Source organism: Equus przewalskii, chromosome 3 (assembly GCF_037783145.1).
Source record: "Equus przewalskii isolate Varuska chromosome 3, EquPr2, whole genome shotgun sequence".
Taxonomy (NCBI): domain Eukaryota; kingdom Metazoa; phylum Chordata; class Mammalia; order Perissodactyla; family Equidae; genus Equus; species Equus przewalskii.
Genome location: NC_091833.1, coordinates 51,053,251 through 51,062,341, shown reverse-complemented (window position 1 = coordinate 51,062,341; position 9,091 = coordinate 51,053,251). Strand labels below are relative to the sequence as shown.

General features: G+C 41.4%; 1 pseudogene; it reads left to right on the top strand.

The window, feature by feature from the left end:
• The first annotated feature begins 263 nt into the window (after positions 1–263).
• LOC103566698 (actin, cytoplasmic 1 pseudogene) overlaps positions 264–9,091 on the top strand; it is a 63,264-nt pseudogene continuing 54,436 nt past the window's right edge.

Genomic DNA, 9,091 nt, shown 5'->3' with positions numbered 1-9,091 from the left:
TGGCATGATCCTGGCACACTGTTTTCAACATTCGTTTCTTGTTGCTGTTTTTTGTATAGAGTACTTCATAGTATGTGACCTGCAGCATTCGGTAGAAGTAGCTATTATTGTCCCCATAAGAACATGTGCAGTTGTCAGGCCATATTTACTGACTTGGGATTATAAAACTATAATCTCTACGGTCAGTCATTTTTGAAGATCAAATCCGACCATTCATTCTGCCATCTATCAGTTAAATCTGGTTGATAAGGAGTCCATCAGGTATGGAAGGATCCAGCAGACAGCCTACGGTGGATGAACTTGCAGCAATTCAGCAGCCAGCTGCCAGGGGAAGTGCTAAGCAGACAGTCAAAATGGAGTTTTTCTTTCTCTTCTGCCGCTGCCAAGAGGCCAGAAAAGCCATGAGGAGCCAGAAGAAATCCTGTGGAAATCGGAGCCTGCAGAAAGGTAAGCAGCTTAATGTCTTTTTCTTTTTTAATATTTTTTTCATGATTAGGCTAGAAATAATCAGACTTCTCTCACTGAGAAAAGTTAGTGAGAAGGAAACAATTTTATCTTTTTGCTCTTCTGCACTTGCTTTTTTTTTCCAGCTTTACTGAGATATAATTGACATATAAAATAGTGTAAGTTTAAGGTGTACAATGTGTTGGTTTGATAGATCTGTAAACTGCAAAATGATTACCACCATGGCATTAGCCAATGCCTCCATCCCATCATGTAATCACCATTTCTTTTTTGTGGTGAGAACATTTAAGATCTACTCTATTAGCAACATTCAAGTGTATAATTCAGCATTATTCGCTATAATCACCATGCTGTACATTAGACATCCAGAACTTCTTCTTCTCATAACTGGAAGGTTGTGCCTTTTGACCAATATCTCCCCATTTCACCCACCCCCCGCCCCCCACACCCCAGCACCTAGCAACCATCATTCTACTCTTTGTTTCTCTGAGTTTGGCTTTTTCAGATTCCACATATAAGAGATACCATACAGTATTTGTCTCTCTCTACCTGACTCATTTCACCTAGCATAATGCCAAGTTTCATCCAAATTGTCACAAATGGCAAGATTTCCTTCTTTCTCATGGCTGAATAGTATTTCACCGTGCATATCTATATATCCATTCTTTCACTGATGGACACTTTTTTTTCTTTTCTTTTCTTTTTGAAGACTGAAACCTGAGCTAACATCTGTTGTCAATCTTCTTTTTTTTTTTTTCCATTCTTCTCCTCAAAGCCCCGCAGTACATAGTTGTATATTCTAGCTGTAGGTCCTTCTAGTTGTGGCATGTGGGATGCCGCCGAAGCACGGCCTGATGAGCGGTACGATGTTTGCGCCCAGGATCCTAACTGGCAAAACCCCTAGCCACCAAAGTGGAGAGCACAAACTTAACCACTCCGCCACGGGGCCGGCCCCTGTTTCCATATCTTGACTATTGTGAATAATGCTGCAATGAACATGGGAGTGCAAATATCTGCAAGATCCTGATTTCAATTCCTCTGGATATATATACCCAGAAGTGAGACTGCTGGATCATATGGTAGTTCTATTTTTAATTTTTTGAGGAATCTCCATGCTGTTTTCCATAGTGGCTGCACCAATTTACATTCCCACCAACAGTGCTCAAGGGTTCCCTTTTCTCCACACCTCCATCAACACTTATCTCTTGTCTTTTCAGTGCTAGCCATTCTAACAGGAATGAGATGATATCTCATTGTGGTTTGATTTGGATTTCCCTGATGATTAGTGATGTCTAGCACCTTTCCATGTACCTTTTGGCAATTTTGTATGTCTTCTTTGGAAAACTATCTATGCAGTTCCTGCACCTATTTTTCAGTCAGGTTGTTTGGTTTTTTCACTATTGAGTTGTATGAGTTCTTCGTATATTTTGGATATTAACCCCTTCTCAGATCTATGAGTTGCAAATATTTTCTCCCATTCTAAAGGTTGCTTTTCATTTTGTTGATTGTTTCTTTTTCTGTGCACAAGCTTTTTAGTTTGATGTAGTACCACTTGTTCATTTTTACTTTTGTTGCTTGTGCTTTTGGTTGTCATATCCAAAAAATCATTGCCAAGACCAATGTCAAGGAGCTTTTTCCTTGTGTTTTTGTCTAAAAGTCTTGCGGTTTCAGGTCTTATGTTTAAGCCTTTAATCCATTTGGAGTTCATTTTTGTGAGTGGTATAAGATAGGGGTCTAATTTTGCTCTTCTGCACATGGTTCTCCAATGCAGACTGTTAATTGCAACAGTCCCAACACTGTTAATTGAAGAGACTATCCTTTCCCCATTGGGTATTCTTGGCTCCTTTGTCAAATACTAGTTGACCGTATATGCACGGGTTTATTTCTGGGCTCTTGATTCTGTTCTGTTGATCTATGTGTCTCTTTTTATGCCAGTACCATACTGTTTTGATTACTATAGCTTTGTAGTATAATTTGAAATCAGGAAGTGTGATACCTCCAGCTTTGTTGTTCTTTCTCAGGGTTCCTTTGGCTATTTGGGGTCTTTTGTGGATCCATACAAATTTTAGGATTGTTTTTTATATTTCTGTGAAAATACCATTGGAATTTCAATAGAGATTACATTAAATCTATAGAAGGAAACAGTTTCTAATACAAAGTTAACTAAAGGACCCCATAGGCATGGGCACCTGGCCAAGGGAGGTGGGGGGCTGAAGCCCCTCCTAGAGTCACTATCAGGCTGGCTGTTGGGTACAAGGAGTGCTTTTTTCTAATTTGCACAAAGTGCCTTCTGCTCAATGATGGTCCTGAAACCTGACCCCTACATGTCTTTCTGGCCCTAATCTTGTCCCATCTGTTGTTGTTTTGTCTTAGTGAGTTTCTAAATTTATTTCGATAAGTCCCTGATATGATTCGAAACCAAGGATCTTCTCAGAGCCATGGAGAACTCTCCACTGCTTTCCAGCAAAGCTTTTAACATCTCCCCATTGCGAGAGAACCACACCCCATGTAATGGGTGTTATTGCCACTGCGTAAATAAAGTCATTCAAGACTGGAAAACGTGCAGTCACTCCTCAGGGCAGCACCCACCTAAAGAACTTGGGGACTAGAATTCACACGAAGCCTGAGTCCGGGGCTTTCACTGACACTTGCCAATCCTCCCCCAAACCAGAGCCTGCTTCTGAACTTCACCTCTTGACTAAAACCTACCTTCCCCAAACCCCACCTGGATTTCTGCATTTTTCTCACACTTCACTGACTGTAGAGTTCACTACATGTTGTACCAGCTACACACAACTTCATTACAAACCTTCCTCATGCTTATTCTGAAGCCAAACTACCTGGAGTCAGTTGCCAGTGTTACCAGTTACCATGTGGCATTAAATAAGTTATTTAACATTTTTGAGATTGAGTTTCTTCATTGGTAAAATGGAGATAATAATAATAGACCTAATTTATATGAGGATTAAAATGTTTAACATCTGGCACATGACGAGCACTCAATAAACGTCGGCAGCAGTGGCAGCTGTCCTCAGTCTCATGACCTGCTACCGTGGGGTCCAGACACTGGACTCCACATCCTAATTGGATTGTTCTCCTCTGAGCCAGTCTGGCTGGTGAACCAGTCTGAACCAATCTGGCTGGTGTTCCTTGTTTCTGGGTCTGGCTTCGCCAGTTATCAGTTCAATAATCATGATAGTTAGGTAAGACTCTCTCTCATATTTCATATAATTTTTATATAGCCACAGACTATTTTATAGTGTTAAGATCAAAAGAACCTACTGTTCAATATGATATAATGATAGAGTGATATGTAACAATTGGCTATTCACTTCAAATAACAGTTAAAGGCAAAATTGGGTATGTTCTTTTGAACATTAATATACACATTTTATTCTTGTAATTAAATATTTGACTTCAGTCTAAAGAGGTGCCAAGATAATCTGGTTCATAAAATTCAACCTCCTAGAATTTTTACCAGCCATATAGGAACCAAATTCAAATTTGTATATCGACATGGCACACATACAACTGTCCCCAATATTCGATATAGAAAACATATACTTAATTATTTCAGCAAATCAAAGTTAATTTGAAAAATATATTACAGATATTTACCATCTTAACAACTTGTAGAGCCACAGAATGGGTGGGAATCTGATTTTTTTACAGACCTAATCATGCTCTTCCTTGGTCCTAGTAACGCAGTCCACAGTTGGTAGAGTTCTGGGTTATCAGCTGTGTGACTTTAAGCAAGTGTCAGTTTTCTCATCTGTAACAAGCAAATAGTAGAATCTCTCTCCATAGATGAGCTGTGAGAATTGAATGAGTTACTACTGCTCTTACTATCCTCTAAGCAGAGCAAGAGAGCATATGAGTACTAGACCTTCCAGAAGAATAAGGGTGAAGGGGAAAACTATATATGGAACACGATTTGCTGGCAATAAATGAGCAAGCGGAGCCCCTTGGCCTTTCACTGGTGCGTCCGGCTGGATAAGCCCTCCAGCAGCTTACAACATAGCTTCCAAAGTGTGGTCTCCCCACCAGCAGCCTCAGCTTCACCTGGAACTTGTAAGAAATACAAGCTCTCAGGCCCTATCCCAACCCTACTGAGTCAGAAACTCTGAGATTGAGTCCAGCCATTCTGCTGCAAGCTACAGTCTGAGGACCACCAGTTTACAACGTACTCAGAGAAACAGAGAAGTAAACAGAAGATGGAACCCTCTGCGGGAAGTACTGTGAACAAGGCGCTATGCCCAGGGAGATCCTGGGGAGCACTGGAAGGTCACTGACCCCAGCCCAAAATAGGAGGCAAGTCTGAGATGAATCTTCAAATATGAGTGTGAATCAATCAGGCAAAGGAGGAATGAAGGACTGGATTAGATTCCAGATCTCTGCGCTTTCACAGGACACTGAAAGCAGCTCCACCATAAATAGTCAGAGTTACTATTTGTTTAGCCCTTCTTATTTGCTGGGGTTTACATTAAATCCTTTACGTGCATTATTATGTTTAATACTTAGGACATCCCTATAAGAAAAGTATTATTATTCTCTCTGCTTTGTTGAAAGGAAATAAGGTTTAGAAAGTAAATGTTCCTGAGAAGATGGGCAGGAAGATGTGATCCAGAGTACATATGGAGGGTTTGGCTTTTTTGATGGGAGAAGGTAGATGTCCCTATAGTCACAGAAAGGAAAAGATGAGTGCACAGTGGATGGGTTCATAGAGTTTGTCTACAAACGTAGACACAGAGTAAAAGGCAATGCTGAGACGTGAGCCCAGTCAGTTTGCCAGCAGAGTCCAAGACGCAAACCACTCCATTTTACTATCTAATTACACTTACCATACTGAATTAGAATTGCCTGTTTATCTGCCGGCCCCCGCCTCATTAGATGGGGGAGCTCTTTAATCTCTGAATTCCAGCCAAGGTCCAAGTACATAATAAGCACTAAACTAATTTTTACTAAATTTGTGAATGAATGAATAAATAAATGATGAAGCTAAACTCATTTGTGTGGCTTATTTTAAGAATGGGCTAAGGAATATGTGCAATTATCTGTATATTTTTATTCTAATTTTAGAAAACTCTGGCCATAATTTTAGGCCTGGTGCACATGATTTATCCTCAAGGAATTGCTTTTGTTTTTACCTTTTGGTGCAGGTCCACTAAAAAGAGTGTTTTTAAATATAATGGGTATTATTCTAGCACCCATTCTACCCCTCATCCATGATGTTACACCCATGCGGCTCTAGAAAAGCTGGCTTTACCCCTAGCCCCAGGAAGGAAGTACATAACCTAGTCTAAGATAACCATTGCAATCCATTCACCCTCTAAGCACTACCATTGGCTCATTCATGAGCATGTGATCCAGGCTAATATAATCAGAGAAAAATCTCAGGCTTTATGCTGGAGGTTATACAGATAATCTCCATTTCTCAGAAGTATGTGGTGTGCAAGTGCAAGAGCAGGAAGTGTTGTTGCCATCTTCCTCCTATGAAAAAAGCAAGCTGAGGAAGAAGTTGACACGTAGACGAGGGCAGAAACAAAATAATTGCATCATAACTCAGTGTTCTGATCAAATTATACCTGAAGTCTATATTACTGCTGGATTTCTCAAATTTTTAATAAGTTCCCTGTTATTTTGGCCAGTCTGTGCTGATTTTTTCCTTGGGTGCAAGCTAACACTTCCCAACTGATATGGTAGGACCCTTAATAGATCCCAGTTTCTGCATCCTTTCTCTTTCAACATTTAGAACCATACATGTGTTAACTAATGTCTTAGCCCTTCTATCTGGCAAACCAGATATTAAACAGCAGAAATTTCACCAACCTTAAGCCCAGCCTTTTAAGACCCAGCACCAGAAACTCCTGCTTGTCCAGCTCTGACCTAGTCCCCAAATCTGAGACTTTCTGCCCTTTCTTATAACTGAATCTTTGTCTAATTTCTCCTGCCTAATAGCCTCACAGTCATCTTCGTAGCCTTTCTCTGCTCTGACTAATACCATACCTCTCTCACCAGCCTCCTTCCAGGGTTCAGGGCCCTGCCTCTTCACCCCAGCCAGTGCCGGGTGGTCTGCTGCTAACAGAGAAACGTTTCTGAGTTCAACATCATCCTAACAGTTGCTAAATTATATCGAAAGCCAGTTACTTAACCTCTTTCAAACCTTTACAAAGGAAATTCCCCCCAAAATATTTCTCGTAACAATAAGGAAAGAGAGCTTTGGCACTTCTGCTTTTTGGGGGGCTTTTCTGCTTCAAATGAACTAAGAATGTGAAAATACAAGTTGTAAATAGCTTGGCACTGAAAAAAGCAATGCAGCTACTATCCAAGAATGATTACCTGGTCTCTTTAACAAAACGCATCCATCGTGAGGAATGGAGATTCTATGCATTAGAAAAGTTAAATTTTTCTGTGTAGTTTCGTAGTTTATGTGAGTACATTTTCTGTCCTCCGGCAAATTATGAGGACCTAGAAGACAAGTACATTATCTTCTGTGTTTTATTTAAGTAACACTTATTAAATTATGGATGACTTGGACGTGGAAGGCGGAGGGGTTGAGGGGGGTAGGCAGCAACTTCCCCAGAAAAAAATCTGTGGAAAAATCTTCACCAGCTCGTAAAGAGACTTTTAGATGACAGTGATGTGACTTTCCTAGTGGACTTCCTAAGCAGTTTGGCTGCTCGCACTTATTAGCAACTTTCAATTTCTCAGTAAACATTCAGTGAGTACTTACTATGTGCTGGGCACTGCTAAATACAAGGGAAGGGAATAAACACAGGGAAGAGGGAGCCCTGGTGTCGCCCCATCCCTGTGTCACGAGTGCCCCAGCCTGCATCATTGCTACTCTTCCCGTAGGTGCTCCAAAGCAGCAAGACTCCAACTGAGAATGGCGCCAGCTGCCAGAGGAAAGCACCGGAACTCTGGCTGGCAGCTTCCGTTCATATTAAATTGTTCTTCGGGCTGAGAGTTTGAACATTAAGATCTTACATTAAGGCTTTTGTATCTGGCAAATACGTGGTATACTTATCACAGAGTGGCTGAGGAGATCCTGGGCTCTGTGAACATGTCACTTCAGGAGTGGAAATCCTGTTATCAATTCATATTGTCAGTGACGTGAGAAAACTAAACTAGGCACAGACGAGTCAGCTTCACTTTCAGTGTCTGTTTTGCCTTGTGACTTCAGAACTTCAATTCTGTTGAGGGCAAACTGAGTTCTCTTATGAGAAACTGGAAAGCAGCATTATTTCACAGTACAGCTTTTGATAACCATAAGAAAAGACAAGAGCTGTGAATCTCTGATGCTTGGTTTTCTTCACTAAAGAACTTTTATAATCAATAGGAAACAGGTAGTCAGCAGGCATTTTATTCAGGGTAGAATATATCCACTATAATCTGATAAGAATATCTACAGATTTGATACCATTCCAGAGTCAGTTATTTCTACCCACACAAAACCTAGTTGAGATCAGGACTTAGCTGGTTCAAATGGCTCAAGATCATTTCGGATCACTGATCTCCCATCTTCCTACAAAAACGCTCAGGAGACAGAGAAGAGTGATCAAAATTCAAAACCACCTTGAAAACTAAAACTGAGACACAACCTAATGCCAGAATCGTAGAGGAAATTGCAGTAGCCGTAGTGTAGAATGGAGCTTCAGAGAATTGCATCGCAGGGCAGTAGAGCACAGAGGTCAAGAACGTGCGGTCCCCAGCACACAAAGCTGGATTCAAATTTCATCATTACCTGGCCAGGTGATCCCAGAAAATTAAAATCTGTAAAATTTTCCCTTCCGTAAAATGAGGATAATAACAGTACCACTGTTATGGACTGAATTGTGACTCCCCTCCCCCCAGCCCCCAATCCGTATGTGGAAGCCCTGCCCCCTAATGTGACAGCGTTTGGAGACAGGGCTCTTAAAGAAGTAATTAAGGTTAAACAAGAACATAAGGGTGGGGCCCTAATCCAATAGGACTGGTGTCCTCATAAGAGATCGTAGGGAGGCGCACCCTGAGGAGAGGCCACGTGCACACACAGTGGCAAGGCAGCCACCAAGCAAAGGAGAGAGGTCTCAGGAGAAACCAAGCCTGCCAACTCCTTGATCTTGGTTCCAGCCTCCAGAACTGTGAGAAACGAATTTCTGCTGTTTAAGCCACTTAGTCTGCGGTATTTTATTAAGGCAGCCCTAGCAAACTTAGACGGCCATCCTCACGGAGCGTTGTGAGAACCAAATGAGTTCGTGAGTATAGGGCCGGGAACAAGGCAAATGCTCAGGAAAGGCTGTTCCTGTTATTGTTATTAATTCATAAACAGAGATCATGTGGAAAAGGGTGGAAGGATGCTTCCTACATCCCTCATCTCTCCCAAAATTCCTCTGTGAAATTAGCCAGGGAATATTAAGCCCTTACTTTTGATACGAGGGCTGGGTTGGGCACATTTTAAGAGAAGGAACAGCTGGTCCACAGCACGAGCTACTTCCACGCACACCTTCCTCGTTGAGATGACACTGAGATCCCAATTGCATTCTTGATTTCCCAAAACATGCAACAGCTAGGAGGGTCCAGCAGCAGCTAAACCATGGTCCTCAGGGAGTCCCCTATATTAATCCACCATCAACCACATTCCTCT